General features: G+C 42.4%; 1 protein-coding gene across 1 annotated transcript in view; it reads right to left on the bottom strand.

The window, feature by feature from the left end:
* Positions 1-13,340, bottom strand: part of LARGE1 (LARGE xylosyl- and glucuronyltransferase 1) — a 280,855-nt gene extending 267,515 nt beyond the window's left edge. The window contains exon 1 of the mRNA XM_015628279.2: positions 12,716-13,340. The gene's annotated coding sequence lies outside the window, so the exon portion shown is untranslated. The remainder of the gene's footprint in view (positions 1-12,715) is intronic.
* Positions 13,341-13,504: the final 164 nt, after the last annotated feature.

Below are 13,504 nucleotides of genomic sequence, written 5' to 3'. Positions count from 1 at the left end.
TAATAGACACAGAGAATTCACTGATTTTCAGTTTAATATATAAATATAAACATGGGACAGTTAGACATGTCAGTGTTCAAATTTGGTTTCTATAGAACTTCTTCCTTCCATCTGTAGTTTCACAATGGCAACAAATTTTACATTGACTGTGCCAAGAAAATCTCTACTTTATTTAAACATTCAGTTTTTTAAAATAAATAAATGCCCATGAATCCAAAACTTCACTCTGCCTGTTAGATAAAGACATGCAGGCAGAGAAAAGAAAAACTCCACCAAATGAAACAGCACCTTGGACATCCAGTGATGCTCAGAGAGATTAATTAAATGCATCAAGCACAGCCCATTTTGCATTCTGATACAACAATCTCAGATACACTCCTATGTCAGCCCTTAGCAAAGCAGCTTCTACAATCCTTTGCCTGCATCAAAAAGATACTCCCAAGCCACAGTATTAGAGCAAAAGCTCTCCTATCCATAAGCCCAAAATTCCTAAAATAACTACATCCCCTCCAGTTTTCACACAAAGTATAAGCCATGACAAGAACATCTCTAATGAAAATTAGTTCTAAGTGAAAGCAAGAATACTTAGCACCTTTCTTGTGCATTTCAGCTTTCAAAAACACTTTGCAAATATTAACATGCCAAGATATAAAAGCACCATTGTTTCAGTGAATGGCAGTAAAAAGAGGATGCAGAAGTTTGCAGCAAAATGGATGGATGGCTGCTATTTTAGTTTTGTAAACTGTGGCTTCATTTCCATCAATGATGCATCGAAACAGGTTCTGCAATACTAGAACAAGAAGTACTATATTACTGAATATTGAGAGATTCTGGCAGACCTGGTTTCATTTCAATTCTAATACTTTTTCCTCTGAAATTCCTCTTGCTTTTCTCAAATTAAACCTGCAACACCTTTTTTCATTCTATACCACTAGAAAAAAAAAAATTCTACATTTTTATTAATATGTGTTTTTCCTTTGCAGTTCCCATGGCTGCCTTTCCAAAGGCACATGTGTCCAATAAAGTCAGGATGTTAGATAAAAAGATGTAATTTGTTAAAGTTTGCTCATTACACACTCTGCTGAATTATTTCTTTTTTCTAGGGTGCTGTGTGGCTCTTTAGCCACCTCCAATAGGAAAAACTTATGCAAAAAGATTGATCACAAAGTAGTATCTGCTACATTGATATTCATTTGGGGTGTCAAATACCACTAATATAGATAAATGTTGGGATGTCTTTGGAGAGCTCCACGCCATCCCAAATCATCACTGTATGTGTGCCAGTATTCACACAAAACTGGTAGCTAATGGACAGTGAGTTAATCCCAAACACCAGGACTCTCACAGGTCCTCATCTGTACTGGTCAGTACCCCATTCACTCCACTATCAGCAGCACTGATCTGGGGGAGACAGAATATAGAAAAAGTAAAGAATGGCCAAGTTTTTCACGTCGGTATTGAATGCCCAGCTCGAAGCCCTGGAACCTGTCAGAAACATTCCCATTCAGGTTCTGAGGAGGGCTTTGAAAAATTAGGAGCTTGAACTTGATACTGAGAAAGGAACAGAAGCTAGCTAAGAACAAGAGGCACAGGTTTCACATCCTCCCACTGTTCAGCCTAGTGCAGCACGCTTGATTACTAGTGGGAATTTACACTGGGTTACCTCAGTCAATTCAGATGAAAGGTCCAGTCAGCAGAAAAGGCATGGAAGTTGGCTCCAGGTTAGCATTTGGTGGGACTACCTGACTGAAAACATCCTAGGATATCATGCAACAATCTCCTTGGTAGAAGTAATGAGGACTTGAACATGGAAAAAAAACAGAACAATTAGAGCTATTTCTCACTAGAAAGATGGAATCAATATGACAAACAGATCCTAAAAATGCTTATGTCTTAATAGGGTTATCTCTGACCTGCTGAAAAACCAGTGCTCAATCCACTAAAACCAGCAGAAATTCCACTTTGTTCTGATTAATCAAAGACACCAAGTCCTAAAAATTATCTCAGTACCTGACTCAAAACAGACCAAATGGAACGAATTTGTGGTGATCAATATAGTTGTATCACAAACTCAGAGATGCATGGTGAATACAGGTAAAGAAAAGACAAAAAATACAAGGAGACTTACATTTCTTGCTATCTGTGATGAATGACTCAGTTCCTGCCATGTTAGATGCATTTCATCTTCATAAATTACCAGCACATGGCAGGTGCACTGGGAGCTGTCTCAATCCTGCTGAAGGTTTTTGTTTAGATAGTAGAAAAATGGTATTAAATACTACTGTAATTTAGCACTCTCGAATTAAACATAAAAATAGACTTAAAATACCACATCAATGAAAAAAAAGTGCAATCTAACAGATAAAATCAGTTATGTCCCAAAACTATGGTGATTTTTTTCAGAATTGTCCCACATTGCTGCTTTCAGTAGATCCCAACACGGGAATACAGACTGTATTTTTTCCAAAGGCATTTTAACAAAGCCACCAACAAATAAGCAGGCATTATTCAAACAACAATTACTGAGATTAAAAGTACATTCTAAAAAATTTTAAAAAGGCAGAAAGTACAAACTACCAGTTTTCAAACACTTCAGCACACTCTTCTGTATTTTCTAAGCACTTTTGGGCAGGAGTGCTTTCCAGCATTGGGAATTTCTGACACCCCAGCCATGTTGGTTGATGGTGTGAAGAGTGACTGCTGATTGACGTCACTTGGCTAGCAGAAGCTGCCACACTAGTCACAGTTATACTGGCAAAAACAGTGCTTTCATCTGAATTGCTTCCCTCCGTGGTGGAATTTATTTTTTGCATGAATAAACATCAATATTGTAAACAGGAGGAATTCAAGATTTATGTGGAGTTTCACGGTTATAATCTTGCTGGGATGAATGGAGACACGTTGCAATGTCTTGCATGAGTAGAGTGCTGCAAAGGAGGGATACAAGATCTTTGGGAAGGGCAAGTCAGAAGGACCTAGAGGTGGAGTTACCTTTCATGACAGAGGCATCAGAAAACACGGAGCTTCACCTGGGCATGGATGATAAGCTAAGTGAGAGCTTACAGGCACCGATTAGAGAGCAGACCAGTATGGATGACACTGTAGTGAGTGAGCATCTGCTGCAGGGCAGCTGGCCAGGAAATGGAGTGGATAAAGCCCTCTACAGACAGGGAGCAGCAACCTCACAATCGCAGGCCCTGGTCCTCATTGGGAAGGGCTTAAACCACTTCCTTCTTCAGGAAGGACAACCCAGCCAGGAAAAACCATCCCGAGCTCTCCCGGAGAGCACTGAGAGATTCCTGACCCAAGTGATAGCAGAGCCAGCAGCAAGACACTCTGCTGGACCTCATACTTACTAAAAAAAGGAAGGGCTCCTTGGGGACATGAAGGTCATAGGCAGCCTTAAGTTGCAGTGACCCTGGTGGCATTCACAACACCAACAGGAGGGAGAAGATCACAGTCCTGGCATTCAGGATAGCAGAATTTGGTCTCTCTGGGGACCTGCTTGAAAACAGCCCCATAGGACAGAGCCCTGGAGAGAAAGAGGGGTCAGAGAAAGCTGCTTGATACTCAAGGACCACCTCCTCCAAACACAAGAAGCATTCATCCCAAAGAGCAGGGAGTCACACAAAAATTCCAGGAGGCCTATACAGATGAAAAAGGAGATGCTGGCAAAACTTAAACACAAAAAGAAAGCATCCAATATGAGGAAGCAGGAACAGGCAGACTGGAAGGAGTACAGAGACACTGCCTGAGCATGCAGAAATGCAGGCAGGAAAGTCAGAGCCCACCTGGAGCTAAAACTAGTGAGGAATGTCAAGAATAAATATCTGAAGAGAGGGTATAAAGATGGTGGAGGCAGATCCTTCTCAGTGATCCTGTTCAGCAACAGGAAAAGAAGCAACATGCACTAACTGAAACACAGGAGTCCCTCTGAACATCAGGAAACACTTTTTCACCCTGAGGGTGACTGAGCCCAGGCACAGGTTGCCCAGAGATATTGTGAGTCCTGAAGATACTCAAAAGCCATCTGGGTTTCATCCTAGGCAACTGGTTCTAGGTGGCCCTGCTTGAGCAAGAACCAGATGGCCTCCAGCAGTCCCTTCCAACCTCAACCATTACCTGATTCTTTTAAAGCACTGCTGCTCCAGAAACCTTCCAGCCACAAACCAGCTGGTTCAGACCAGTCTTCCTGACCAGAAAGTGTCCTTCGGTACACTCAGTGTACTTGTGCTTCACCCAGCATGCAGTGAGCTCTCTCTCAACCAGAGCCTCTAGGCATTTTAATAAAATGAATAAACAACTGCTGTCTGTATTACATTCACAATTCCACTACTTCAACCAGAATGTCAAAAATCTTTTCTCAGATCATATTACTTTCATATACTACAACTTAAGGTATGAAGTTAATGGCCAAAGGAAAAGAAAAAAATCTTAACAGAAACAAAACTCGGGCCTTTCTTAACATATCAATGTCCAATAGCAGGACAGACGAAACTGAGGAACAAAACTCAAACACATGAAGTAAGATATGCTATAAAATTAATTATTTCAAAGAATTATTGATACTAACCTCAGATCCAGAATCTTTACGCTGATGTGTAATACAGCATTTTTTAAACTGAGAACAGAAAGGGAAGAAACTCACCTTGAAAAATTTGAAGAGCTTTAGGATGTCAGAAAAATTTATTCTCTATCAAACTACATCACCTTCAGACACCTTGCAAACATGGATTTACCTCAATTCTGTCTCTCTCATTCTCTCCACCCCTGCACCCTTAACAAATTTGCCCAGAACATGGCTCTAGTTCTCTGTTCAGAAAAATGCCCCTGCTTATTATGGCTCAAAGCTGATATAAAATGATGCAATCAATAGAACTGACATATTTTTAATCTAGTTTACATGTGTCAAGATTTCAGTGGAAACTCTGGCTTCCTTACTGTTCATTTATGGTGACTTTTCTTCTAAATGGCAGTGGCCTTTTCCAGTTACATTCTCTATGCTGGTAGCAGCACCTGACCATAGACAAACTCCATATATATTAAAGAACAATAACCTGCGACTTGTAAATACCAAGATATATATTAACTCACTCCTTCAAGCACTTTCCTATTTCCTTCTTTAAGTGTTGTATTATTTTCCATTTTTGAGAAGTAAAATATGTTCCTTTCTTCAGTGCGGTCACAGTACCACCTCTAAATCAACAAAGAGTATTTGCAAATTTCACTTTGATCTGTTTATTTTGTCTGTTTTCCATCTGTCAACTAACTTTTGCTTGTTTGTTTTAAGATGCACATAAATTCTGAATATTTACACAATATAATTATTGTATGCTGAGTATCATTAGGGACTTGATTTCATCATCTAAGGCACAACTATATTAAGCAATAGTTCTTGCCAAAGACATTGGAATTTTCACATGTTTAAGGCACAGGACAGTGACTCTTTCAGGAAACCAGAGTTCTGCTCTTTGTTTTTTTGATAAACCACTCGGGCAACTTTGCTCAAATCACTTCACCTGCAGTGCATCACTTTGTTGTCACAGAATGGGTTTATCCTTCTACACTGTCATTTTCCTCACTCTAAGCAGCTCTGTAAAGCATTCAGGAACCTACTGATTTATTTCCACAACACGTCTAAGACTAGGAAATTGGCAAAGTTATTCTGTGTATGAAAAATACTGTCGTCAGTTTCCGTTCCCTACATGCTAGTGGTACAATACTACTATTTTTGCTCATCTTAATAAAGAAAAAATGGTAGGAACATATTTCTTCTCAACCCATTCACCAACTGTGCACAGTTAATTCATATTGCAACAGTAATATAAACCAAGATCTAAGCTTACTAAGCAGCACCTCAGATGCTTTTAGAATATGATGCAGCTGGATGCACTACTCTCAGGTGCCAGGCTGAGAGTAGTGGTGTGAGAGCAGTGGCAACTGGTGGCATGAATAAGTTGAGATTTTAAGTCCAACTTCCTCAGCACAGCACACAAAAGCAAAGGGCAAGACTCTGGATAGCAACAGCAGAGATGTAAATTGCAAAACTGATAACCATATTGCAAGGCATTACTATGCATGGTTCTCCACTCTCCAAACCAGCTGGAGAGCATCCTGATTTTGGCCATGCAGGAATCATTCCCAAAGCAATGCCTTCATGCAGAAAGAAGGTATTCCAACAACAAAGGGTCTACGTGGCTACCCTAAACAGTCTAAGTCTGAATGACCCCAGAAGTTTACTATAAGCTGCTATTTTCATCTAGCAGCCTTTAAGCTGCCAGAAGCATTATAGTGGGAACAAAGGAAAAAGCAGGCAGACTGTAATGTTTGGAAGGAAAGGCAGGAACTTTAGCCACTGTGGCTATATTCCCTTCTTCACACCTGAGGTCTGAGAGTAACTATGCAAGGATGTGAATTTATTCCCATATACATTGCTTCTTTCTCAAAGTACCTGCTCATCACCAAGTGGTTTGGCTTAGCCACTAGCATGTCCTACATCCCAATACGCTCGGTATCTGTAGTGATTTTTTTCCTTCTTTCTTCATTTGCAGCACCCCCACTCGTGACAACATGAACCTCAATGAGGACGACATCCCAAACTAAAAGCTTTTACCACTTCTTAAACTGATCATTTTTGCTTTGTGGAAGTTAATGTCAACATGCAGCTCTCCTAGAACTAAAAATTGTTCACTACATTATCACCTACTGATTTCTACTACTTGGAATAGTCACTGGAGAGGAAAAGATTTCTCATAAATGCAGCTGATATTAAAGAGCTCTGGAAGATCAAGATCAAGGACATAAGTTATAACATATTCCAATAATAGCAACAAAAAAATGTCCACCTTTACAGGGACCTCATTCGTCAATGCTCCAATTCTCTACTTTGAAAAAACAGCATCTAATTGTACAGTATGCTCAATATGGAAGAATCCAAAAATACACACAATTGCACCCTTTTAAAGCAGTAGGAACCATCTTTATCTCATTTAAGAATTCCCAAGCATGCCAGCCAATAATTTATATTTGAAAATTTGTCTTACAGGAATGACAACCTACAGGTTTGAATCTGAGTCACGCTCTAGAACCAGTTTTAGGATTGAAAAATGGTGAGACTACAGAAATACAGAATTCAACTGCTGCTTGAAGAGCCTCATTTGAATGCCAGTTCATTTTTATATAAAAATACCATGAAGCCTCATACATCCCTTCTGTTAACAAAACAATGAAAGCTAATATTCTTAAGAACAACACGAACTAAAGAACATATATTTGGCTATTTAATAATGCTAAAATGATGGGTTTTCATTTCTTATTTCCATCCAGTGGCATGCACCTTCAGCATAAAAAATATTGAATTAAGCAGATTCATACACTGACATCCGGTAATTTTTAAACATAAAATCCCATTTGCAGTACTGATTAGAAGCAGCATTAACTGAAGACAGAAGGGAAAACAATTATCAAGAGAATTTAGCACTGAGGTTCAGGGGGACTGCAGGGAGTCAGAAAGAGGAAGACAATGAAACCTCACCAGAAGATGGATTGAGAAGTCTAAGTATCAACTGAAAACGTCACCTCATTTGACTAGTTGTCAATTCTTGCTCACCCCATTCCACCATTCAGTACCACTTTATATTCCACAATGAGAAACACTCATTTCTCCAAACTGACAACTTAAATTCATCCCTAATTCCATTTAGAAATTGTAAGCAGTTTCATATTTCAAAAAATAAACCAATGTCTACAATTCCTTCCATTCATTTCTCTGCCCTTTCTCTCCTCTTCCTCTCGTGTCCCACTAAAACAAAATCCTTCATTTTTCTTTGTATTTAAATGAACATTCCAGCATAACAATTTCTAGTTTTCTCCTAGTCCTAAGTCTTAGCTGCCAAATGCCTATCAGAAGAACAAATCCAAAAGCTAAAGTAGAAGTGAAATGTTGATACTCTGTATGTTAATATTTCATTCATAAACTGCAGAGGAACTCTTGAGAGATGCAACTTAAACCTGGAAGTTTTAAGCAGCAGTAAATTTCTTGTAAAGGAAGCAGAGGGTTGCTTAAAATAATTACTCTTTTTGTTTTCTGAACACATGTTTTCTTGTAACTCTCAGTGCAGGTGACTGAAAGCAGGTTTACACTGATATAGGAGCTGTCCTCATTTAAGAAAACATTAATTTACTTATTTTATTTAGATATATTAGATTTATCTATTTTATTTAGTGACGTTGCCACTGCTACTTGCAGTTTGGCCAAACAACAGCAGATCAGAAATTGTTACAATTTCTCTAATTTTCATAGATTCCTGGGAAAACAGTAAAGCAGGCCACTCTTCCTTGATGTGACCCTTGACAAGCTGCCTCTCAGCCAGCACACATAGTCTTGGTCATCACATTCAATTCTTCCCAAAGGATAAAAAATTGGTATAGACGTGGAGTAGCAGAAATGATTCATCAATACACAAAAATGCACTGGAGAAGACTGGTGATGGCAGCTATCTTCTAGCACTCACTAGTCACGAGACTAGAAGCAAGAGGACAGGGAACTGCAGCCTTAAAAAACAATTTATTATTTTCAGCCATACCTATCTTATGTGGGTGTTAGAGACAAAGACTGCATTCTGCCTGCCATAAGCTGAGATTTCCAGCTTCTTCCACCACCAGGGTTACACGATCAGATCTGACTTTTTGCTATAGTACTGGCTGGGCATTGCTGGGGTTCTTGTAGATAATTTTAAGTGTAGCTTCTACCCAGTTAACTCCACTGTTGTGGAAATAGTAGCCATATCCAAGAAAGAAGGTGATGTGGATACTACTGTAAACTTTATCAGACCTAGTCAGATCTACAAATTAGAATGAGTAATGGAACTATTTTACACAGTTCGCTTCTAATTCTGACACAGATGGCACTTAAACAAGGATTCCAGCTTTGGCAGATTTCTTCAAAGTCAGTGCCAAGGCCAGGATAATCCTTTCTAGCAATTTTCTCCTTGATTTTTGAGCCACCGACTTCCAAATAAAATAGAATTTCTTATCTGCTACTCCCTTTCTACAGTCATGCGTTGAACAAGCTCTGACAACACAGGACAGACCTTCAAATACTGAACCAAGTGACACCAAAAGGGTCATGAATACCTACAAGGTACAACCCTCATTTTTTACCTTTTTCTTCAGGTGGGTGTATCACAAGGAAGAGAAAAATCAGGGATCCAACGAAAAGGAAATAAAAAAAGGAAAAGTAAAAATATCTTCCTTGAGGTAGTTCTGACTCTCCAGCTCTTAAATTATGCCAAGTGTGGGATTAATGAACAATGACTGTTTTTAAGGCCAGCATTAATGAACAATGGTTGTTTTTTAAAGCTCGCATTCACTATAAAAAGGAAGATGAACCAAACCCAGACAACAGAGCAAAAAGAGTGCAATGGACATGTGCGCATGTTTCCATGCAATGAACATTGAGCACGTTTCCTTACACAAAACGACTTTTGAGAAAGTTCTATAGCCACAGCATTAGGCAAATAAACAACAGAGCCAGTTCTGAAGAGAATGGAGACAAACTCATGAAGAATAACCAACTGCAAATTTGCACCAGCCATTATGTTCTCTTCTCACCCGAATCTTAATGTTATCAGCACAGACACAGGAAAAGGAGATACACCAGAAATCTCATATCATTAAAACAGACATATTGTTAATTTATGATAATACAGATGATGAAAAGTCTTCAAAACTGACAAGAGCTCATTAGCATAAGCTTTCATACAAGACACAAAATAAGGATAATGTAACATTTTTTTAAATAATAAATTGCTGTTCTGCATCTAGACAAACACTCCCATCAACATCAATAGGAATTTTCATGTAGAGAGAGCTTAGCATGCAGTGCAAAGACTTTCTAGTCAGATTATGATTTTTAGCAATTATTACCCTTTATAAACATCAGACAAAAAAAAACTAAACTTGTTTTATTGTTTTTGTGCCTGCGTTTGTTTTTTAAGATTGCTCTTATAAGGCCACATTAAAAAATAAAAAATAATCAGAGAAAGGATAAAAGAGGAGAATATGGGTCTATTAACAACTGATTGTTTATCCCAGGTAAAATCAAAAGCCACATGTTTGAGCAGAAAGTAGTCTCACGAGTTCAAAATCATTGTTTTTAAGAACACTTCAGTTCAGTGAGTTAAGAGCACTTGGGAGATGCCTAATTTAACACTTTTCTAAAATAATTAATTCAGAAGGAATACTACTTTTACTAATATTAAAGTCCTACGCACTGAAATTTCAGATCAAGCCTCTGACAGATCTTAATGTTTCCAACAGGCAAGCAGTCATTCATCACTGCTCTGCATTCTGGCTTTCTGAGGACTGTGCTCTGAAATTTCTGCAGATTTAATAGCTGATACAGAGAATTCAAGATATAAGCAATACTACTTTCAGTGCTCCTTTAACGAAAACCACCGCATATTTCTCCAGACTTGAGAAAACTTACAATCTTCTCACGTCATCTAAACAACAAAGAAAAGAGGTTGTCATGTGTATTTCAGGCATTAAAAAAAAGTATCTTGCTCTATCTGCCATTCAAATACCTCCAAGCTATGCTTTCCCTACCAGCAACTGAGAAGAGGGTATATACTTCAAACACAAAAGATGTCACACACAACATAACCCAAAAATCATGAGAATTAAATATCAACAGGATAGCGAGAAGGCACCAGCTACTACTGCAGGCAATTAAAAGTCAAAAAAAAAAAAAAAAAAGGACAAAAAAAAATCAAAACCAACCTACCAATCCAATTATCCATCAGAGACTCTGCAGTTACTGCGGCTCTTACATGACTTGCAGCCTTTCTGATCAAGGGCCGTCACAGGACACCTAAGCAGTAAGAATTTCACATTTCAAACTTGGAATACCTACCAGCAATTGCCAGTTTTCAAGAAGTATAAGGATACCTGCTTCACATGTCTTCATTTTAAAAAAACTGAAACACGGTGAAGATATTCAAGGCAAGGTTAGCATGTCCTACTCCTATAAGTAAACTAACCTCAGATAATCTCTCTTGCAGCAGGGAGCAAAATGACTTTGTTAGAAGACCCTCTGCCCTTAACTCATCACCCAAGTTTCTACGTATGATTTCTCCTCTAAGCTTACAGTAAAATGATGGAGCTCCACAAGGCTAGAAAAAAGAACATTTCATAGGTATTATCATTTTCACCACTGAATGAGGGGAAGAAGCCCACCCAAACCAGTCCCCCTAGCGTCTATAAGCAGTGGGAGTCTGAAGAGATGTGGCAAATCACTACTCTGACTTTTTGTGCGTGAGGCCAGCTTTTTATTTTTGTTTTGGGTATTTTTTTTTCCTGGTAGAAGCCATAATCCCTTACAGAAACTAAGCAACCTTTCAACCCATTTATCAAATTTCCCGCTGCTTCTATTTCTGAACAAGTTTAAAAAATATTTTGTACACAGAAAATTAAATCTGTATGCAGCAGGTATCATTAAATAAAATACGCTGACCTGTTGGCAACTGCCAGGTCTGATTTTAATACAGCACTTGATTTAGCCTGGTGCTTTCTGCTCTTTTCAGCATTTCCAGCACTAACGCTGTGTAAAAAGAAGCTAAAAATGTTTAAAAGACATTTGATTTATTGTCATTTCCAACCTGGCATCCACACTTTCCCAAATACACGCGTGACAATCAGTGCTGTGAAAATGTTTCCTGTAGTAATTTTAAGCTTGCTATGTGGATACACACAGAAAAAGGTAAGACCTTCTAACAACTGTTCAAATGTCTCCGCTGGCTAATTTTCAGTAAAAAACGAACGTAGAGGAAGAGTAGACTTTATATGCTGTGTACCAGTACCTCTGTTCTAAGTTGTACAAAGCAGAAGACACTGTACCCAGGTGAAAACACAAAAATCGCTTGTCTGATGCTCCACAAAGAAGAAAAACCACTTGCTTACTAAACTGGGCACAGCAGAAAAACTAGGAATGTCTCCAAAAAGTGTTACATAAGGCATTGTCAAACTTCACGTCACCTCCACAGGGCCGCAAGTTGCTGTTTTCCCCCCATCCCCCGGTGCGCAGGGATTAACGAGCTAAATGACACAGTTCTCGGATACGAGGTAATAGCAGAAGCCTTCCCAAAGGAGCGCTCCCCGGGCTGGAGGCTTGCAGGGGAGCCTGGCGGGTGATGGGGAAAGTCACCCTGCTCGGCTCGGCGCCCCAGCCCAACTCCGGCTCTGCCCCCGGCTCCCGTTCCGGCGGGCAGAGCGCTCACGCCCCGCGGTCCGACTCCCTCCGTCCCACCCGCGGCCGCCGTCCCCGGCTCCCCCGGCCGCGGAGCAGCGGCACTCGGCGGGACCCAGGCGAAGCGGGGCTGGAGCCGGCGCGCAGCGGGAGCGCAGCCCGGCCGGAGCGGAGAGCGTGCGGCGCCGAGCCAGCGAGCGGAGCGCCGAGGGGAGCGGAGGAACCTCCCTCGGCCGGGGGGACGTGCCCCTTTGTGCCGGGAAGCGACACGCGCGCCTCCGCCTGAGCATCTCTTTCGATTCCGGATCTGATGGGGATTAAAATCCAGCAGATAAAGATGCCAGCCCGGCCCTCTGGACCCGGGTGCCCCCTCCCCGGACTGCTGGAAGAGACACTCACCGATTGTTTCTTGCCCTCCTCCGCCCCTCACCTCCAAAAGCAGCAGAGACTGGACGAGAAGGCACTTACCTTCTCCGGGTGGCTCCCGGGCCGCCGGGACGGGCGCTCAGCGCCCGCCGCTCCGCGCAGGCAAGCGGTGCTTCCCCCTCCTCTGCTCCAGGCGGGCAGCTCCAGCTCCGTCCCCGCAGCCCGGCGTTCCGGAGGTGACAGCCAGCGGGTCCCAGCTCGGGCGGCAGCTCCACTCTGCCCGGGACGAGGAGCCGCTAACGGTGGGAGGAGGAGGAGGAGGGCGGTGGGGAGGTCCCGACTCTTCCCGGGATGCGCCGCCGAGGTGGCCGCCTCCTCCGCCGCCCAGCTCAGCTCAGCTCTCCCCGGGGCCTGCCCGCCCCGCGCTGTCCCGAGGTGCAGCCCGGCCGCGTCCGTCCGTCCCGCTCGCCTTCCCCCGCCCCTCTCCCCGGCGGCGAACCGCGCGGCGCACAGGCCCCGCCGGCGGCCAGGAGGACCCGCGGGCGACGGGGAATTCCGGCCCAGCCTCCTGCCCTCTCCCCGGGGCCTGGTGCACACTCTCCGCGGGGAGAAGAGGCCCTGCCCCGGCCTGGCGATCAGCTCCGAGAAGGTCACCGGCACCGCGGAGCCGAGCACGGAGAGGCTCCCACCGGCACCGCCGCGGTCGCCGCTATTGCTGCCGGCCCGGCGTCAGCGACCGCTGGGTGCCGCGCTCCGACCGGGTTCGCTCCGTGCTCGTGCCTGGCGACCGCCTCCGAACCTGAGTGCCAAGCTGCCCCCTTCCCCTTCCTTCCTTCCTTCCTCGCCTCCCGCCCCTTCCCCGCTGTCAGCCTTCCCCCGCCGGCTCCCTCC

This window comes from Parus major, chromosome 1A, assembly GCF_001522545.3.
Source record: "Parus major isolate Abel chromosome 1A, Parus_major1.1, whole genome shotgun sequence".
Lineage (NCBI taxonomy): Eukaryota > Metazoa > Chordata > Aves > Passeriformes > Paridae > Parus > Parus major.
The sequence above is the reverse complement of the archived record's forward strand: the minus strand, read 5'-3'. Positions and strand labels throughout refer to the sequence as shown.